This window comes from Suricata suricatta, chromosome 16 (genome assembly GCF_006229205.1).
Source record: "Suricata suricatta isolate VVHF042 chromosome 16, meerkat_22Aug2017_6uvM2_HiC, whole genome shotgun sequence".
Lineage (NCBI taxonomy): Eukaryota > Metazoa > Chordata > Mammalia > Carnivora > Herpestidae > Suricata > Suricata suricatta.
The window spans coordinates 1,229,922-1,250,710 of NC_043715.1; positions in this window are offsets into that span (position 1 = coordinate 1,229,922).

Below are 20,789 nucleotides of genomic sequence, written 5' to 3' on the forward strand. Positions count from 1 at the left end.
AACCCAGGTGGGGCCAGACAAGAGCCCAGGGACCAGGAGGAGCGGAGCGAAGCCGCAGGGGACAGACAGGCCTGGGTCTGGCCTGCGCTTCGCACCGGCCCTGCTGGCTGGCTGTGCCCAGCACAGCCTCAAGCCTCATGCTCTGTCCCATCACTGGCTCGAGGGCGGTGCCTGAGGAGATCACGAAGGAGGGGCCGGCGTGCTGGGCAGCACGGAGGGTGTCAGGTGGCACCCTGCTGTGTGGATCCGGCCCGGGCTGTGGTTCGAGGCCACACGCCAGCGCCTGAGAGCAGCTTCCAGGAGCAGGTGGTCCGGGGAGGCAGCGCCAGTCCCGCAGAGCGGGGGCTAGAGGGGGATGCCCGGCGTGTGGGGGTGGGTGGGGATAGGGCCCCTCCGGCCCCAGAGGTGGCCTGACAGCCCCCAGCTGTGCTCAGCTACATACCTGGGGCGTGGGGCCCTCAGCTGGGTGGCCGCCCAGGTCGACTTCCTGAGGAATGAGGGTTTCTTGGCTGGGAGAGAAGGGAAGAGGGTCAGAATCCGTGTGGTGCCCAGCTGGGCCGAGAGCCCCCGGGGAGCGGGCTGAGGAAGCCGCACTGGGGTCCGCAGGGAGATGGGTCGGCTCCAGGCGTTCAGCTGGCCTGACCCGGGGGTCCCTGCAGCGCTGGGGGTGGGGGCAGGGGACTGCCTTCGCCACAGGTGGGATGGTCATCTTACATTATGGAACATGTGCGTAGGTGACACACGGTTCCCAAGCCCAAAACCATGGGAGAAGCCTCACCCCTGCCCCGGCCCACGGACCCCCTGCCTCAATCCTGCCGGGAAGCACTTGGGGCAGATTCCAGAGTTTCTTGATGCAAATGCCAGCAAATACGGGTAAGCGTCCACACCTCCCTCCGTCCTCCAACACGGGACTGTCAGCCACCCGTCCTGCTCCCTGCCTTCCTTCCTGTGTTTCCCAGTGTCTCTTGGACAGGATCCCCAGGACTCCACACAGATTCCCGTCTGTCTGTCCGTCTGCCCGCTCATGTCCCCACCGCACTCGGCTACGGAACATTCCACGGGATGAACCGACGGCCTCCACCAATAGCAGAGTGAGGCCCGCAGGGTACAGTCTCGAGAGATGGGGTCAAAGGGCAAGTGCATCTGGACTTGGAGATACTGTCAGGTGAGCCCGTGCGGCCGTTACGGAATTCGGTCACGGACGCTTTGAGCTCCCCTCCCTCTAAGCAGTGGGGCCCAGTTCACTCCCCGTCTCCACTAGCTGGACCTGGCGGCTCCCCTGTGGGCAGGACACGGGGGAAGGAGGTGTCCGGCTTTAGAAACAGGTCACAGGGGGCACTGGCTTCCACCCTGCTCCTGTCTAGTCCTCCCCGTGGGGCCCCTGGCCGCCATGTCGCGGGAACTCAGGACCGTGGGCCCGAGTCCGAGCCACCGAGGCCTCCCGCCTGTCGCCACGGGAGCAGCCGCCCTGGAGGTCGGACCTCCGGACAAGCCAGCAGCCCCTGCTGACCCTCGGTGCCACCAGCGGGGAGCCCCCAAGCCAGGTGGCCCGGCTGAGACAGGCCCACAGGCCTGACCCCCGGACGCTGTGACAGGCATTTATTCTTTTCAGCTGCCATTTGTCACATAGTAACGGACAACTCCTCTCTCCACCTGCGAGTCTTGAATTCCTCCTGAGATCCCAGCTTTGATTGGAGCAGGGGTACGCCCTTCCCCTGGAGGCGGGCAGGCTGAGGCCTGTGGACTCTGCCCCAAGCTCAGGCTAGCCTTCCCGCTCTGCCTCCCTGAGTCACCGGGAGGTGATTCCTGGCTTGCCTCCCGGAGTTCAGTGGGAAAGCCAGCAGATAACTACAGATGGGGAAACTGAGGCTCAGAAGGCGGTGTGACCTGTCCATCACACAGTGAAGCATGGGGAGAAGCAGGCCCCCTTGAGCTCCCCAGCTGGACACTGGCTCTGCACCGTGGCCCGTGGCCCAGCCACGCCGTCCCAGCCCTGGGGGTGCGGAGCCTGCGGGCAGAGCTCAGCCGCCCCGTGCCCTCCTTGCTTGGCCCCGGGATGCTGGCGGGCCTTTCTGTTCGCAGGACCCCAGGACATTCTATGCCCACTGTACCTCCAGGGGCTGGAGGACCGTCTCAGGCTCCAATTGTGGGGCAGGAGCGGGGCAGCATGTGCCCCAGGGCTCGGGTTCCCGGCCCCCACCCCCCGGGCTCTTGGCAAAGCCCCTTGTGCGCATCGGTGTGGGTTTCAGAGGGCTTGGGGCCCCTTTGAAGTCGGGAGATCCAATCCCTCAGAGCCCAGGCTGCCCCCCGGAACCCCCAGCAGGGCGGCACCTCCTTCCCCTCAGAAAGACAACCTGGCCATTCGGGCTCTGGGTAACTCAAGACCGTGGTCGTGCTGGCTGGCTCTGCCGGGTGTGGGGCAGCCGCTCCTGCTGAGAGGCGGGCCCATCTGAGGCCTGGACCCCTGCCCTCCTCCCGGTGCCCCCGTGACCCCTCCACCCCTGCATGGCATCTGGCATCTCCGCTTCCTCCCCTTTCAAGCTGCCCTGTTTCGCTGTGGCCTCTCTGATCCTGAGGCCCCCCCCCACCTGAGACGCCTCCCCGCTTCTCCCCTCTTCCTGATTTCCATCCACTTCCAGGGAGACTGTGCAGGGCGGGGTCACCCCAAGCCTCTCGGGTCCTATTTCCTCGCCTGTAAAATAGGGACCATCAGAGTCCTATGAAGGACTCTAGGGACCTCCCAGAGCAAAGGAGCCACACACCCAAACCGTTCACACAGAACAGTGCACAGGAGGCGCCTGCGGGCATTTGCTCTTCCTGGGGCCTCTCCCGCCCACCTCCTCCCAGAAGCCCTCTTGGTGGCATGACCCCCCCTCCCAGAGCAATGCGGTCATCGACGACCCCTTCAGCCCTCAGGGCGACAGGTGCTTCCACCCTGCATGCACGTGGGACAGACGGTGCGATCAGAGCTCCGTGCCCCAACCTCCGCTGTGACGCTGGGGCCCCTGCCCTGTCCCCCTCGTGGGTACATGAGGTTTGTACCAACGACTCCTCATGCCCACCCAGCTCAGTCTTCCATGACCAGTGACACAACGCCCAGGGTCCTGAGCGGGCACCGAAGCCCCGCCCCTCGCCCTAGACGTGGGTGGAGCTTCTCTGCCCGGAACACAGCAGAGATGCCTCTGTCCTTCTGTCCCCTCATCCTGGCTGTGAGGGACAGCGCCGTGGCGTGGGGGTGGGGCTTTGGCAGTGATGAAGGGGTGAGGGTGGGGCTGTGTTCACAAGCCCAGCCCCCGCCCCGAAGGTTCCAGAACCAACGCCGGGTGGCAGGCCGAGCTGGGCGCTCCGGCAGCACTATTCACGCCCCGCGAGGGGGCGGCCGCGGGTCCAGGCTTCCCTTCCGGCCCCTGTGCTCCCCCACGCACCACGTCCTCCTTCCCGCGCGCGGTCTCCACTTCCTCCCTACCACCAGGACAGCGCTAACTTCCCCTTACAGACTGGACGCTGAGGCACGAGAGGGGAGCAGGCGCGGGTATGACGCGTGGAGGACAGTGACAAGAGCAAAGGGCGGGACCGGGATCTGGCGAGGGTGGCGGTACCTATGAACAAACGTGGCCGGGCCTGGGGATCGGGGCCCCAGGCTAGGAGGCCCCTCTGACTACGGGTTCCCGGCTCTGCGTTTGGGTGCCCACCTGGGGCCCCTAGCCACAGGCCCCGCCTGCCCGGGCGCGCCCCGCTCCTGGCCCGTCCCCCAGGGTGTGCTGGGCGGGGCCAGGGGCGCAGGTGCCTGCTCCGATGGGCGGGGCTCGCTGCTCCAGGTCCTCCCCTAGGAACACAGCTGGGCAGAGCAAGAGGAGCACGGCTGAGCCTGCGCCTACCAGCTCACGCCCAGAGGCCCTTTTTGGGCGGGCACCACGCCCTGGTGCCCTCCACGCCCCTGCACCCTGCGTACCCCCGGTGCCCTCCACGACCCTGCGCCCTCCATACCACCGGCCCCCAGCCCAGGCCCTCTCCCCGCAGGCCCCGAGTCCTGGGGCAGCTCAGTCGCTCGGCCGCAGGCCACACAGGGGCTTCCAGTCACCAGCTGGGGCTCTGGGCACTGAGGTGTGGCTCCTTGTGACATTCCTTCTACAAATGCTCTCTTTTCCTTTTCCTTCAAATGCTGCCGCTTCGCTTAAAAACTATCTGTTACCGCAGCGCTCAGATAAACCCATGCAGGTGGAATTATATCTGTGATGTGGCCCGAGGGTACGTTTAAGAATACTGCGCCAATTATCAGCTGCATTTATCTTAATTACTTTGGGGAAAGTGGAGGCAGGCGTTGCGGGGCCGGGAAGCGTGTTTGTCCGCCCTTATCGGGTGCATATTTGAGATCCTTTAACAGGAGGGCGATAAGAGGAGCTCATGGGGAGAAGATGATGTCTTCGAAAATGACAGCGTGGGGGCTGGCAGGGGCTCTTGCTTAAGGCCAGGCCCGTCTCCCCGTCCCTCTGTTGGGCGCAGGCCCACACTGCGGGGGGGGGGGGGACTCTCCTGGGGCAGCTCTCCACTTCCCAGACCGCAGGTGTCAGCGGGCCTGCGGGCCAGGCTGAGCCCCGAGCCCCCCGGAGGAGACCCTGCACACGGCCCCACACCTGCTCCCCGGTGTCCCAGGCCAGGACCGGCAGGTCCGACCGATGTGTCACAGGGTTGTGCTGGCCGGACAGGAGGAGACGGAGCTGGCTGTCCATGTTGGGCCCTGCCCGAGGGGGAAGGGACACTCCCCGAGCCTCAGCGTGGCCTGGTCTGGCACATCCCGACGGTCCCTGTGGTCTGGAACCCGCTTGCCAGCCCAGCCTACCACCTGGCATCAGGAGAGCCACCCGAGACCAGAGGCGGGATGCTGGCCGGGTCACCACCCCTGCCAGCGGCTATTCCCGATATGCCCGCTCAGTGGTGCTCTCCGGAGCCCTGGGTGCCGGTGTCCCGGGCGGCAGGGGCCTGGCACCCTCCCCTGCAGGATGGGAGTGATCACACCACCCCTCCCCCACAGGATGGGGGTGATGGCGCCACCCCATATGGGCTGAGCGGAGAAGGGCCACAAAGGGAGGCTGAGGAACTGCCAAGTCCTTTGGAGGACCCCGCCATGCTGAGGACGCAGGCAGGAAACTCAGTGCGCCCAGGGGCTGCAGGGAGTCCTGTGCCCTCACGCCCTGGCTCTGGGTTCGGGCAACCCTACACTGCCGGGATCTTCCTGCCACGCTGTCCTCTGCCCTCACCCCCACTCTCCCTGGCACCTACTTGCCCTTTGCCACCCTCCGCATCGCTGCACATCAGGTGGGCCCCTGCCTCGGCGCCTGCACGGGCCATTCCCTTCCCAGGAGGTGCCTCCTTCCGCTCCTCCCCTGGCCTAGCTCCAATGCCAACTCCTCCAGGAAGTCCTCCACGATGTGGAGCTAGCATAGACACTGTCCAAGGTCACTGTTGGGCCCTCTGGGGCTTACGGTTGCACTGGCCCTGCGTCGACCCAGGCAGCACGTGGGAGGGGGCCCAGCCTGTCCCACTGGGCAGCGCTGAGTCAGGCCCCACTCGCCACGCCTTCCTGCCCAGCTGGAGAGGGCCTGCTGTGCCCAGCCCTGCTGCTAACCTCCCTGGGTGCCTTGGGGAAGCTCTGAAGTCCTCGGTTTGTCCCTCTGTGAGATGGACCAGATGCCCCTCTCTGCACACACATTCCCACATGCGTGCACACCCATAAGCATGCCCACACGCCCACACGTGTGCACACTCACAAGCATGTACACACGTACAGGCTTATGCAGACGTGCCCACATGTACCCATTTGCCCTCACCAAGGCTGTGGAGGGGCCACAGGCTCTCAGACTCTGGACCCCGTTTCTCCAGGTTGAGCCGGCAGGTGGGAGGGGCTGTCCCAGGGGTGGCAGTGCCAGGGGGGCGGTGGTGCCAGGGCCCCTCCACGCCCTCGAGTGCAGGCTGTCCTGGGTGCGGCGGTGCCGGGGCACCCCCCACACCCTCCAGTGCGGGCTGTCTGGTGGCAAGGCCAACGCTCAGTTTTGGGAGCTCGTCCTACCCCCCGAGTGTGAACACTGTGCCAAGCTCTGCCCCCGCACACTCTGGCTGCCTGTGACCCATTCCTCGGGCAGTTCCCTGGCTGAGACGGACAAGGGACCGTTTGGGGCCCTCCCTGCCAGGGTCTGGCATGCAGGGGTCACTCTGGGATTCAGTGGCCCCGGGAAACTCCCAGCCAGGCTGGGGGTGACTGAAGCAAGTGCCATGGGCCTGGTGCGGAGAGGCGGCTTGGCCCCGGCTGGCGGGGTGGGGTGTGGGGGACCGTGGGTTGTTAGGACACGCTGACGGCCAGCGGCGGGAGTCCAGAGACTTAGGGGGCCCACTTTGCAAACTAAAGTGCGCGAGGCGTCTTCTTCAGATTGGCCTGGTGAGCTACTTGGTCTCAGAACCCTAGAACAAGGATCTGGGGGCACCTGGTTTAGTGTGCTCACTTCACAACGGGAGCTGCGGCTCAGAGGGGGGGCTGGCTCGCGCCAGGGACTCCCAGCTCCCGGCGAGGGCAGCGCTCCAGCGATGCATGAGGCAGCCGTGGGCAGGAGCTGGGGGCTGGGGGTGGGGTCCCTGGGCCTCCAGAGAAGGGAGTGACGCTGCTCCATGTGCCAAGCAGCCGGTCTGGAGGATCAGTGCCATCCCCACCAGCCAGTCGGGGAACAGCGGCGCGAGTGCTCCGAGAGGGAGCGGGGAGGTGGGGACTTCGTCCTGCCACCCCAGTGCCCGGGCTGGACTCTGCCCCCAGGGGTCTCCTTGGGCCCTGCTGGAGCGGACAGCCCCGCTCTGTCTTTCTCAAGATCCCCCATCAAGGCCTTGGCCACCTGGGCTCAGGGTCCCACTGGGAGAACCCCTGAGGGTGTGGGGTGCTCAGGGCTTCCTGTGGCTCTGGTCTCTGAAAGAATGTCATCGTCCCTCCCCCCAGACACCCCATCACTGGTGACCGGTCGTGATGAAAGTCAGTCATTTGCCATTACTTTCACCGCCCGTGCAAAGCCCGGAGGGCACACTGTCAGGATGGCAAGGCCCCCCCCCCCCTCAGGGAGGGAGGTCTCCGGGCCTCTGTGGGTTTGACACCCTGGCCCGTGGCCCAGAATATGCCGGGAAAACTCACAAGCTGTCACCCTGTGACCCAGACCGTGGCACGTGTCGGCATTGAGGTCAGGTCCCGGAGACTGGGAGGGCAGAGCTGGCCACGGACCCTGGAGTGACCACTGGGCCTGCTCCCCCAGGCCCTGGCCAGCCCTCCCTCCTTCCAGATGGCCTGGGGGAGCAGCTCCAGACCCGTTTCCCGGGGAAGGAGGCTGAGAAACGAGCTGGAAGGCAGCTGCATGCAGGGTTCCCGCTCTGTGCCCCGCGAGACCCCCAGAGCAGGCCGGGAGACCACCGACTTCTGGACACTGAGCGAGGCCTCCACGAGAGTCCTTGGTCCCCTGTGGGCGGGGACGTGGGCACGGCGGGTGTAATGAGCTGTCTCCTGAGTGACAAGATGAATGAGCTTCCGTGGAGGCCCCCGGCTTTGTTAATTACTCTCCCGTCAGGTTCTGGATACTATCAGCCTCCTTTTTCAATTAAAAGTGATTATAACTTCACTTCCTGAGGACACAAGGATTAGCGCAGCACTGCTGGGCAGCTGGTCGGGGGAGGGGTCCTCGGGGCTCTGTGCGTGGGGGTAACTGCCACGGGCCGCAGGAGGAGGCGGGCACTATGGGCGCGCTGACCCGCTGACGGGCCCGGCCACCCCCCGGGAGGCGCCTGCTGCGTGCTGAGCTCAGGGGCCACACACAAAGGAAGCAAGCACCCAATCCCAGTTTACAGATGGGGAAACCGAGGCTCGGAGAATAGGGGAGGGGCTCGGGGTCACAGGGCTCCCACGTGGTAGCTCTTCCGGGCTCTCCCTGCCTCTCATCTCCTGCGACCAGCTGGGTCTGTGTCCCGCAGCAGGGCCTGAACGGCTGGAACGGCCACTGCAGGGGGGACCCGGGGAGGCGAGGGGGACCCTGGGGTGGCGTTTGGCTCTGTATCTGCTGGTCTCCTGGGAGCCCAGCCACAGCACGTGGGGCAGTGAGCCCCTGGGAGGTGCGGGCTTCATGTGCTGTTTCCAGACCAGCGGTGTGAGCTGTAAATGGGCACAGCACAGCGGAGGAAGCCTGTGAGAACGGCCTCAGCCCCCCTCCCCCCACCCCAGCAGGTGCGCAGCCCAGTGACCACGCCCCACGCCTTCCAGCTCCTGCCTCCTCTGGGGCCTGGCCTGGGGGCGTGTCCTGCTGAGGTCCGTAGAGGGGGCGGGGTCTCTGCCGGTGGGTGGGGCTTGAAGCCTACCGGGTCCTGCAGGCGGGAGTGGGTGGTCCTGCCCTTGTGTGAGCCCCCGGTGGGGCATGTGCCGAGGGGCCAGCACTGCCTGGTAGCCACCTCCCAGGTGTCTGTCATCCTCGGCTCAGATGAGAAACTGAGACCCCGAGATGGGGGGTGACTGTTTTAAAGCCCCAAGGCTGGAAGCTACACCTGGGATGGGCACTTCCTTGTCAGCAGCCTGGGGCAGAGACCTTCCTGACCGTCCTGCCAGTGTCCTCTGTGAGGCTGCCTGGGGTCCAGGGCCAGCCGTCCTGCTGTCCGCTTGCCGCGTGCCCTTGGCCAGTCTCCAGGCAGCTACCGTCAGAGGGCCTCCCCTTGGGGCTGCCTAGCCTGGCTGACCACTCCAGGCTGAGCGGCACCCCCAGGGCACCTTTCCCGAGGGCAGGGGACCCCCCCCCCGCCCCCGTCGGCAGCAGGCTGGGGAGCCTCTGGCCACAGCAGCCTGGCTCCGATGAGCCCCAGGTCCCAAGAGTGCCCTCGATCTAGGGGCCTTGCTCCAGATCCTTTGACCTGTCCCAGGGCCTTTGCCCCCGCCCCTGCCCTCCTCCCAGAAGCTGCCACCTGGCCACCTTTCCAGTCCTGGCTCTGGCAGAGTGAGCTGCCTGCAGACAGGAGGGCACTTCTGGGCCAGGCTGGAGGCCGGAGCAGGGACCCCATGCAGCCGGGTGAGCCCTCCTTTCACAGAAAGTCAGTCAACAAGTCCTGCTGCAAAACAAAAGGGTGCCCAGGTCCCACGGCGACAGCCCTTCCTGAAAGCCGCCCTGTCTGTGCCTTTAATTTACCAGCTTTTCACCGGCTCAGCTTTGCCTGCGGCTGAGAAGCCACTGCCAAGGCCACCTGTTTCCAGGGCGAGAAGGGGTCCCCCTCAGGCAGCATGCTGCCTGCAGCCCTGTCTTCGTGAACGTCCCCAGCAGGGACCTGGTCTTGTCCCAAGCCCCCCAGGCCCTATGCCCTCAGGGCTCAGCCCTGGCCGCGCCCTCTCGCACACCCTCCCCCCCACCCCAGGACTGAGCTGCTGAGTAGTTGTGCTGAGTCCCTGGGGCCAGGCGCCCCGCTGCACAAGGTGGATATTAGGAGGGGCCCCATGCGGCAGTGCGGGCTCAGGGCGGCACCCACTGGCTGCCTGCCTGGGCCCCGGGAGACCCCAGCAGCTGGCTCTTGGCTGTTCCCGAAAGCCAGAAATCTGGCCGTTGGGGTGAAATCTGCCCATTTTCAAACTTTAACTACAGATTCACATAAAACAAAATACCATTTGTACTGGAGCTGCGGGAGCTGGTCTTGAGCCTGTGTCGGTCCCCTCTGACCTTCCCGAGTGCGGTTCCTGCTCCGGGCTCTTCCCGCCCGGGGGCCTCACCCCCTCCCGCTCCCTGCCTGCCTCCCTCATTCATTCCCTCGCTCATTCATTTATTCTCTCTCCCTCTCTCCCTCAATAACTCCCTCCCTCCCTCATTCCCTTAGGGAGTTTCAGCCAAGCGCCTCCAGTGCACTGGGCCCCCGCCAGGCGCCAGGATGTGACTCTGGATGGGGACCCAGATACCCCTCGGGCCCAATTCAGGGCAATCAGGCCTGCAGCACACAGGTCTCCTGACCCCAGGGCTGGCGAAAGATGCTGTGCTCTGGAAAGTTCTTAGGATTCCCAGAAGCCCTGGTGGCAAAGGAAAAGCCTTCCCTGGCACCGGGGCTCGCGGGTCCATCCACAGCAGGGAGCTTCTGTCACACAGGGGCTGTGCAGGGGACACGGAGACAGCTCAGGGAGGCCAGAGGCTGCAGGCAGAGGGGGCTGCGCGTGGGCTGTGCGGCCAGGAGGGGCGAGCGGCCTAAGGCAGGAGCCTGGCCGGCTCCTCATGGGGGGGGTGCTGGGCCACCCAGCCAGGCCCTCCCTGGCCTGCACCGGGCTGGGCTGCACCGAGGCTGCAAGTGGGGCAGCAGGCTCCTTTTCCCCTCACCCCTACTGCCAGGCACAGGCTCACAGGCCTTGCCCCTTCCCTGACCTACCACCGGGTGGGGACTTCACGTGCACTCTATAGAGAAGGGAAATGAGCTCAGAGAGGTTGAGACGCTTGCCTTTGAGGACACAGCTGAGAGACCACAGGGGCCTCTGTCCTGCAGCTCGGACTCCCCTCTCTCACTGGGCGGAGCCGCCAACATCTCCTGCCGGATGACCGTGCCCCCTCGACCCCCCCCCCCCATGTCTGGTGGCTCCTGGCACCTCCTTCTCCCTTGAGCCGCCGGAGGGGTCTTTCCAAGCACAAACGAGGCCATGTCCCCACTGGGGTCAATGCTCTACGCCCTCCATGCACTGGAACGGAGGTCTGCCCAGGCCCCCAGCCCCAGCCCCCTCAGGGTCCTGCCGAGGGGGCCTGCTAGAACGCCCGAGGCTCCCCACCCTCTGTCTGGATGCTGCTCCTAGATGCCCCGCCTGCGGACACCTGCTCACAGGCTCCCTGGGGCAGCTCCCCTCCAAGTCTGTGTCACTGTTTGTGGTGATCCCACCCCCCCAAATTTGTCTTTGCAGGGGGGCGGTGGGGGACGGACACAGTGGGTGCCATGGGTGGGGTTGTGTCCTCACAGAAGTGTCCCAGCCCAGCCTCCAGAGCCTGAGCATGTGACTGTGTTTGCAACTAGGGTCTTACACAAGTGCCCAAGTTAAACTGGATTCTGGATCAGGGTGGCCCTAAATCCAATGACAAGTGTCCTCATCAGAGAAGGAAGAGGAGACACACACACACACACACACACACACACACGGGGAAAAACCCCACGTGGCCACAGCCAAGGGGCACCAGAGCCCCTAGGAGCTGGAAGAGATGGGAAGGACCCTCCGGCGCCTCCGAGGGGGTGGCCCCACCTGCTTCTCCACACAGAGCCCAGGATTCCCAGCATGCTCAGCCAAAGCCTGGGACCCCTCTACCCCCTGGATCCGCCTGTCCCGCACCTGCCCCTCCCCCAGCCCGTTGGCTGCCCAGAGCCAGAGCCAGACTGGCGGACATGGAGGGCAGCAGGGACCCCCCACCCTGACCCTCATGCGCACACCCCACCCAGCCCTTCCCTCTGTCGGGAGTCCTGCTCCCAGAGAGCCGCAGGCTGGCCTCCGCTCATGTGACCGCCGCTCCACGGCTCCTGGGCCCCACCCCATGCGCAGCGGCACCCATGGCACGGAGCTATGTCCCACCATTTCCTGGCTGGCTCTGCGGTGTCCCCTGCGGCCCTGAGGTGTCCCCTGCGGTCCTGACACTGACACCATCCCTGCTTTGCAGGTGAGGAAACAGTCATAGTGAGGTGGGGGCTCTCCTTTCCCTGGGGGGACCTCCTTGGGCAGAAGCCCCCCACTCCAGGCCCTGTGGGACCCATGCCGGGGCCCTCGGATGCCCAGCCCCGTCCCCAGCAGCAGGGGGGCGGCAGGGAGTGGGGCTGGCGGCCCCTGGGAGCACAGCTAAATGACCCCTACAAGGCTGCAGAGGGTGTGCTGGCCCGGCCCTGCACAGGCCCCCCTCCCCCTCCCGGGTCTCACTGGCATCACTTAGAGGCAAACAGGAGCTGAAATAGGCACTGTGACCGTGATTTTCTCTGACAGCGTGGGGGGTGTGGGCGCAGGCACCCGCCCTCTGGCCTTTGAGGTGGGGGTGAGCCCCATAAGGCAGATAGACCCACAGAGAGAGGTCCTGGCCCCTCTCAGGAGCTGGGGGCCACGGGCCAGTCTGCCCGTCTCTGGAGAATGGGGCTGAGGGAGCAGAGCGCCGGCCCAAAGTCCAGGCACCAACGTTTCCCTGCTGTGCGACCACAGGCAGCTGATTCAGCCTCTCTGATTCTCACTCGCCTGCTTGTGAACGGGCCTGATGATCATCTCTACCTCGTGGGGTGTGTAGGTCACATCACACAGCTATTATTTCATTACTATCATTTTTATAACAACACATCTCTCCAATAGCTCTCTGGATGCACTGGCAGGCCTAGAAAGAAGGCAGGAATTTAGATATTTAAAAGGTGATGCTTGGGGCACCTGGGTGGCTCAGTCGGTTAAGCGTCTGGCTTCGGCTCAGGTCATGATCTCTCGGTTCGTGGGTTCGAGCCCCGCATCGGGCTCTGTGCTGACAGCTCAGAGCCTGGAGCCTGCTTCGGATTCTGTGTCTCCCTCTCTCTCTGACCCTCCCCTACTCAAGCTGCCTCTCTGTCTCTCTCAAAAATAAATAAAAAACATAAAAAAATTATATTAAAAAAATAAAAGGTGATGCTATAAAAATCTCTCTCTGGGACTCCATTTCCCCGGTGGAAGAAATGTCCCTCAGCCCTGCGCACACGGGGCCTCTGGCTGGGAGGGCGGGGCCCCGCTGAGCAGGTTCTCGAGGCCTGGTCTCCTGGACCGCGCCTCCCTTCCCCTCAACTGTCCAGCAGGTGGCGCCCGTTACACGGTTCCTGCCCCAGGCGACTCTGAGAAAGGCCGGAGTCTGGGCAGCCTGGAGTGCGTGCCTGCTATTGTGTGTTGGTGCGCGTGCGCCTGTGTGTGCACGCGCGCGTTTGTAGGTCTGTGCGTGCGCCTGGGTGTGTGCATGCGTGCGCTCGTGCGTGCGTGTGATTGTGTGTGCGTGCTCCTGTGGGCGCGCCTGTGTGTTGGTGTGTGTGGCCTGGGCGTGCATGCACATGTGCACACGCAGGTGGGTGATTCTGGCGTGCGTGTGCACGCTCAGGCTGTGTATGTGCGCATGGCAGTTCCAATACCCCATCACTGATGCTTTCTTGAGTGCAGAACAGTGGGCTCTGAGCTCCCGATGGTGGGTCCCTTTCAGATCTGGGGTCTGTAGGGGGCGCTGGGAACATTCGCAGAGTGAATGCAGACTTTAGGTGCACGTGTGGAATCCAGGCATGTGGGCAAATGCCATCTCTGCCCACACCTCAGGGACACCTTACACACAATGTGGACGACGACGCTGCCCACTGGGCAGGGACACATGGTGGTTGAATGAGACCCTGCATGTGAAGTATCTCCAGGCCCAGACGCCTGGTGGGTCCTCAGTGCACCGATCCCCAACAAGGACACGAATCAATGCGGGATTGGGGACGCGGGGTGGGGGCAGCGATGGCGACCGGGCGTAATTGCCCCCCAGCCTCTGTCTTCCTGCGTGTCCGCGGAGCAGAGACCACTGGCCGCGGCCGCCTCACCCCACTCCAGGCGCAGACCCACACGCTGGGGGGCTCCAGGCGAGGCCGCCCCACGGATCGGGGGAGCGCACGCGGTGAACACGCGCCCGCCTGCCAGTCCGGCCCTGCTGCGGTCCCGCGGGGGGCTCGTCCCAGCCCTGGCCTGGGGGGGCCGGGGGTGCTCGCAGGCAGATGCCACCACCTCCCAGGGCGCGCCGCAGGCACATCTTGTTGGCCCTTTCCCCCCAAATAAAATGTTTACACTAACTTTTAAGTAAGAAGTTTGTAGGAAAGAAAAGAAAAGCACCCCAGCACCCTGAAATGGCATGTTGGGACCTGGCTGGTCACAGTGGCGCCCGCTGTTAACGGACCAACAGCCCATGCGGTAAAGACCGGAGCACTCGGGAGGATCCGGAAGTTTCCAGAGGGTGCGGTGCCTCTCCTTACTTCCCGAAGGTCAGAGTCTGGCTTTCTGACTCCGCAGGGGCTGCTCTCATGAGGAGAAAGGCCGAGAGCGGGTCTTCTGCAGACCTCACTCCCCTCTGCCCAGCAAGAGGCCGCAGGGGTGGCCCCCCCCAGCACCGGCCCAGCAAGCCCCGCCCCCGCCTGCCCGTCCCTACGGCCACCCGCTCACTCCTGCCCCTCGGCCCACGGAGGCCTGGCTGGTGGCGGTGGCTCATGGCGGGTGGCGGCGGCTGGACGGCTCCCTCCTGAGCCCTGTGGAAAGTTGTCCCTGGCTCCTGCCACCTTCCAGCTTTTCACATCTCAGCTGCTTTTAATTAGCTTCCTTCAAAGTCCCTCAAGCAATGGAGCCACGTTAGCGCTCGCCAGCTGCCAAGACACTCCCGTGTGTGTGTGTGTGTGTGTGTGTGTGTGTGTGTGTGTGTGCGCACACTGTGCGCGCGCCCGTGTGTGTGTCTGGGGGCGGGAGAAGCAGACGCTTGCTGAACTGCAAGGGCTCTTCCTCTCCAGGGCCAAGAGCTGCAGGGCCGGAGGGCACCGCTGGCCTGGCCCCTGTGTGGGCCGGGCAGGGCTTGCTGGGCTGGCCGTGACCCCATGGGGGCGGCTGGGAGGGGCTGGTCTTGACTGCGGGAGACCCCCAACCTTGCCTGCATCGCCTCGGGGGCCTCTGAACCCGTGGGGTCTGCAGGACCCACCGCAGCCTCGGCCGTGCTCCCGCTGACCGTGCTGGGGACCTGCGCCCAGCCTCTCCTGGCCTCTCCCAGCCACAGTGCCCTGCAGGCCACGAGGGGCCCTGGGAGAGTGAGCGAGGCAGGAGCTGGGGGGCTATAGGGTGTCGCTGCTTCATTGCAGGGGCCTTGGCCGCCCCGCCCCAGCCCCCGTGTCCCGGGGGCATCGGGGGCCCCAGCAGGGATGCCTCCTGCAGGTCCCCAGCAGAAGTGTGGGTGCTCCTGTGGATTTTCGTGGTTTTAAAACAGCCTGTAGCCACATCAAACACACACGCTGCGCAGAGCTGACCCGGGAGCTGCCGGCTTGCAAGTCCGTCCTGCACGTGGCCGCACCCCAACGCTCAGGGCTTGGATTCTCTTGCTCTGCCCCATTCCTACCCCTGGGCCATGCCTGCACCACACATGTTCCCTCTGCATGGACATCTGGTTCTTGCCTGCCTAGCACTCATCTTCCGGCTTCTGGCAACACTACCTTGGGTTTCCTTTGGGGAGCCCCCGCTCTGTCCATGTGATTCCAGTGGGGCTCACCCTCCCCTTTCCATTAGACTGGACTCTGATGCCACTGTCCAAACATCTGGATGCAGCTATGCCTGAAGCATGCCCTGTGTAGCCCAGTTTTGTGAGCTCATGGTCTCCTCTTTGCTTAACCTGTTTTTTGATTTTCATGTTTTTTACTTATTTTTTGAGAAACAGAAGGAGGCAGTGCGAGCAGGGGTGGGTCAGAGAGAGAGGGAGATACAGAATCTGAAGCGGGCTCCAGGCTCTGAGCTACTGTCAGCACAGAGCCTGACACGGGGCTTGAACCCATGAACTGTGAGATCATGACCTGAGCCGAAGCCAGGTCTGACTGAGCTGCCAGGCGCCCCTGCTTAACCTGTTTTAAGTTCTGTTCTTCTGTGGCTGAGAAGTGTCCTGACCAATACAGCCTCACGTGGGGCTCGCCGGGGTCTCGGTTGGGCATTGGTCTCATCCCGGGCCGGCCACTGGCCGCCCTGAGGACCTGGCCTACCCTGTGACTTGCTTTCTACCTTCTCCTCAAGTGGCTGCTGGGACTCATCCCTCTCCCAGCGGTTGGCGCCTCCTGCCCACTGCTCCCCTCCACTCCCACGCTGCCACGTGGCACAGACCACCTGTGAGCACGTTCACTTGTACCCGGGCATGAACCGTGGGCCTGCTGTGCGCCTCGAAGCAACCATTCTGCACTAGAGGTTTCCAGATTGTTCTAAGGCCTCCGGGTCCTCCCAAGAGATGTGGCGCAGATGACGTCCACGTTCCTGAGACCACGGCGCCCAGGAGCTGAGCCCTGACTCCGTGCCAGGAGGGCCTGGTAGAATGTGGCTCAGAAGGGATCTGGTCACAGGGAAGGCCTCGAATTCACTCCAGTTTAAATGAAAAAGGCCAACGACTCATTCACGCTGGGAACGCATTAACACTCTTTGAAACCTCCAACTGACCCCCGGGTTGTCCCTAAGGGCCAACTGCTTTTCTTGAAGTCTTTACAGGCAAAGTGATCTGGCATCCAGGACTCGCTTTTAAAAATGCCCAGGAGTAAGAGTGGGGGCAGGGCTACCGAGCCCATCAGAGGGGTCCGCACGACCCTGTCAGAAGGAGAGGCCCCCGCGCTGGCAGGGGCCAGTCCGGGTGAGCCACGGCGCGCCGTCACCATGCCACAGGGGCACACCCACTCGCGCCGCCGCCCTGGCCTCGGGGCCTGGGGCCCTGGGCTCTGCACCTCTCCCCTCCACCCCTGCATTCCGCCCTTCCTCCCCCTCCTCCGAGGGTCTGGACCTTGTAAAAGTTGAAAGTGTCCTGCTCTAGCCACATCCCACATACCTGACCTCTGGTATGTGCGGCTGGGGGTCGGCATTTACAGTTTTCTCTCCTGAGGGCTAGCTGGCCTTTTTAGGGGGTCTTTCCGTTGTGTGCGGCCTGGGCAGATGAGAGCGTCAGCAAGACCCCAGGAGACCCCAGCTGTGTGACCCTGCGTTAGCCCCCAGTCACCTCCTCAGCTTCTTTCCTGACCAGGGGATGAGCAGGGTGAGGGAGACAAGTGGGGTGCACTCAGAGAGCCCTGGTGGCGGAGGACAGGGGCCCAGAGGTGCGCACGGAGCCTGGCCCCTCCCTGTACCCCCAGGAGAGCGAGTCATCGTGAGGCCCCAGAGAAAGGGGGTAACGGTGGAGGCCTGGGACACAGACATGGGCCCAGGGAAACTGAGGTTCTCTTGGGACGTATGTCTGTCTCCACTGCGTCCTTCAAACTTGACACGCCCCCGGCTTCCTCTCCCCACTGGAGTGTCCCTAGACTGTCATCTTCCCTCTTCACATCTCTGTGACTTCATCATCCTGCAACATCTGCAGAGCCTGCTCATGACCTCCGTCTACCTGTTCACCTGAATCATTGGCTTCTTGTGTTAGATGGGAAGCTCCTGGGGGACAGAGCCTAGTTTGACAGGTTCACAGTTGTGTCTCTGCCTGGCACAAGGCCTAGAAAACAGTCATCTGTCTGTCTCTCCACATACCCATCTACCCACCCTCCAATCCATCCACCTATACTTCCGTCCACCATCCACCCAGCCATCCATCCATCCATCCATCCATCTCTCCACCCATTCATCTGCCCACCTCACCCACCTACTCAGCCATCCATTCATTGTCAAGACTAGAATTCAGGTCTGTGGCCTCAAGTGCTGTACTTTTAGCCCTTGGCTCATGCAGGACTGAGGGAGCAAGGTCTTGGGAGTAAGCAAGGGCCCCACCATGTAACCCTTGATACCATGAAAGAGAACCTGACATGACCAGAGTTGGGTGGCCCAGGTGCCCATAGCACTGTCACCAACAGCCTCTGTCCACGGCCGGGAGAAGGGACAAGCTGCCCCTCCCACGGGCTCACTCCTGCTCAGCCTGGGGACCTGTGGGAGGAGGGCCTTCTGCAGCCGTCTCGGGTCTGGATGACCCCTTTCTGCGGAGGCTACAGAGGGCCATGGGGCCTTGTAGGTCAGAGCTGAGGCTGGGGCTTTGGGGAGCAGACGGGACCCACCATGTGGTCTGTCGTTCCCCTGGAGCAGATGCCCCTCTGTCCCCTAGAAGGAGACAGGGCCTGCTGTCTCTCAGCCCCTTCCTGTCCCCTGTGCTGTCTTCGCGGGGCCTGCTCAGGTGTGGGGGGGCCCTGGACGACGCTCCCAGGCTGCCCCCGGAACAGAGCTGGCTGCAGGTCTGCAGAGCAGGCTGAGTGGCCTGCCCGGGACGCCACAAGGCACGGATGGGGCTCTGTCTCTTCAGTCTTGGACTTGGGGTCCCGCCAGCCAACCCAAGGCCTCCCTCCTCTGCAGCTGTGCTCACAGCTCGGGGGATCTGGACGGACTGGCCCCTGTGAGGAGGCTGCTGGGCGCGGAGGTTCTCGAAAGCAAGCTCACCCGGGAGAGGGGGCTGGCTGAGGCCCCACTGGCCTCTCCCCAAACTTGAGGGTCGCATGCCAACAATGCCAACCAAATGCAGCCTCTGAGTGGCCTGGGCAGGGCCAGCGGCAGCACTGCCACCAGCCTGTGGAGCCATGAAAAGTGATACATTGTTTTCCGAAGGCCCAGGGCTTGGGGCTCTTTGTTACGCAGCAGTGGGTGGCTATGGCGTCCAGGCCCGTGGCTCTCGTGTCCCCACCTGTTAACGGGGAGACAATATAGCCTGTGGGCTGGCTGTGCACTAAACGAGACGGCGTGAGTCAGCCTGTCATTGCGGTGAGCGCTAGGGGACCACTGGCGGCAATGCCATCACCTGCTTTGTCCCTGGACCCATGGAAAGGCCCCTCCGCTGGAGGGAAGGGACGTGGATCTGATCTGGCCACGTGGCCACAAGTCCTGCCCCAGATACTCGGGCTGAGTGAGAGCTCAGCTCCTGCATGGAAGTCCCGTCTCTCTCCTGGGGTGCCGGCCGCCACCTTCCTGGCAGCCCCCCGAACGTCACGTGCGTGCCCTGTGCACGGGGCTGGCGTGGGACCTGAGGCGCAGGAGGGCCAGACCCCACCCTGCCGGTCGGGAGTCTGGGATCAAAGGCCCCATCCCGGGAAGCAGAGGGATCGCGTCTTCCGGCATTTTCTTTCTTGGCCCATAGAAAGCACTTTCTGAGCCTTTTGCTTTGTCTTCTCTGACCAGGCTTTGTCCAGCAGGCCGAGGAGGCCTTGGCCGGCCTGCCTGGTGGCGGCGGCCCCCTCTCCCCTCTCTGCCCAGCGACAGAGGGGCCTGACCTGCGCCCCCGGGCCTGACCCCGGCGGCTGGAGGCTGGGCCGCTGTCACTGCCACCTGCTCAGGCCCAGCTGCCGGGACAGGAGGGGCCCAAGGTCGTCCTAGGCTGGGGCTCCCAACATTTACAGCCGCGGAGGCCTGGATTCCAACGTCCAAAAGAAACCTGGCAGGGAAGACTCTGTCATCTACGTATGTCCTGTTTGCCTATCGTCTATGTCTATCAAACATCTAGATCTATTAACCTCTCATCGACTGCTTTTATCTGTCCCTTCGCTGACTGCCCACGCAGCTGCCCACCCCTGTCCTCCATCTCACGTACACGTACGTGATACTGACAGGAAGGTCTGGATTCGCATGTACTTGTTGGGGAAAAGGTCACTAACACAGGAAGGGGTGCGGCCCCGCCCTCCCAGACCGCTGAACGTCCTGCCACTTCCCAGCCCAGAATCTTCCTTCTTTACCCAACGGCTGGGAGGGAGACAGCAGACCCGCAGGATAAAGGGGCAGAGACGGGAAGGCGGGGGGCGGGGGGGGGGGGGGAGAAGGGGAAGCCCGTGCGGCCCAGACCTGGCCCAGGGCCCTGCATCTGTCCCTGGGTCGTGCACCTGAGGGAACAGTGGGTCCACCGTTGAGAGGCCTCCCTGGGACCTGCTGCCAGGGTGGCGGTAGGCGGGCAGGGGCCTGAGCTGGGGGTGCCTTGTTGCCCCCTCCGGAGGGGCTCCTGGGAGCGGGGCTGACGCAGAGGAGGGCAGAGCCGGGGCTGAAGCGAGCCTGAGGCGCTGTCTGGGAGCCCGGATCCAACAGGGCCTGGAGCCCACTTGTTATGCAAGGGCTTCTCCGCCCCACCTGCCCGCAGACCCCTTCCGCGCTGCGTGACGTGTTACTGTCACTTGGGAGACACCCAAAGCATAGGATATGAACACAGCTGACGCCAGGCCGCAGGAGGGCTCCGAAGGGAAGTGACAGGGGAGGGGACGGCAGGTGGTGGAGATGCTGCCCACCCTCCGCCCCGGGGGCCGCGTGTCCCTCGGACGGCAGTGGGGTGACCAGCCAGGGGAGGGGGGGCAGACGCGCCCCGGAGGACAGCCCAGGGTCGTGACCCGCAGGGGCACGTGTCTAGAGGGGAGGCAGGGGGCCATGTGGCGGCCTGACCCACAAGGGCGTCCTGTGTGCAGTCGGCAGCCAGCCCCGGGCTGCAGGACACCAAACGCCGGAGACGGAGGACTTCAGATCCACGTGTCTGGGTTCAAGCCCTTCTTGCTGGGCGTGCAACTCAGAGCCTCCAATCCCAGGACTCCGCGGGAATTACCCCGCGATCCAGGTCCTAGCACGGTGCCCGGGACGCAGGCCACGTATTTAGCGCTGTCACACCAGGGCGGCCGGTGAGGCACGCAGCGGCTTCCACGCGTACGCACGGGAACGTGCTCGCACCCACAGAGCACGGACGGCAACACGGGCCCGTCTGCAGCGGCGTCTGTCCGTCCACCTGATCCCCGAGCCTCCTAATGGCTGTCCACGATCGGAAGAGAACCTTCCCCGAGGCGCTGCCCACAGAGGCCCCTCCAGGTAGAGGGGTGCAGGGCCGATTCGCTCCCGGGGCCACCTGAGCCAGCAGTGAGGCGGTGCCACCCAGCTCCAGGGCAGGGAGGCGGATGGGTGCAAAGCCTCCACACGGGAGGGGGGAGGGGGTCCCGGGAGGCGGGGGGTCACGGGAGTGGGGAGGGGGGACAGGGGAGTGGGGAGGGGGCACAGGATGGGTCAGGAGGTTTGGGTGCTCTGGGATGGGCCAGGTGCCTGTGGGGAGCCCAAGGGCAGAGAC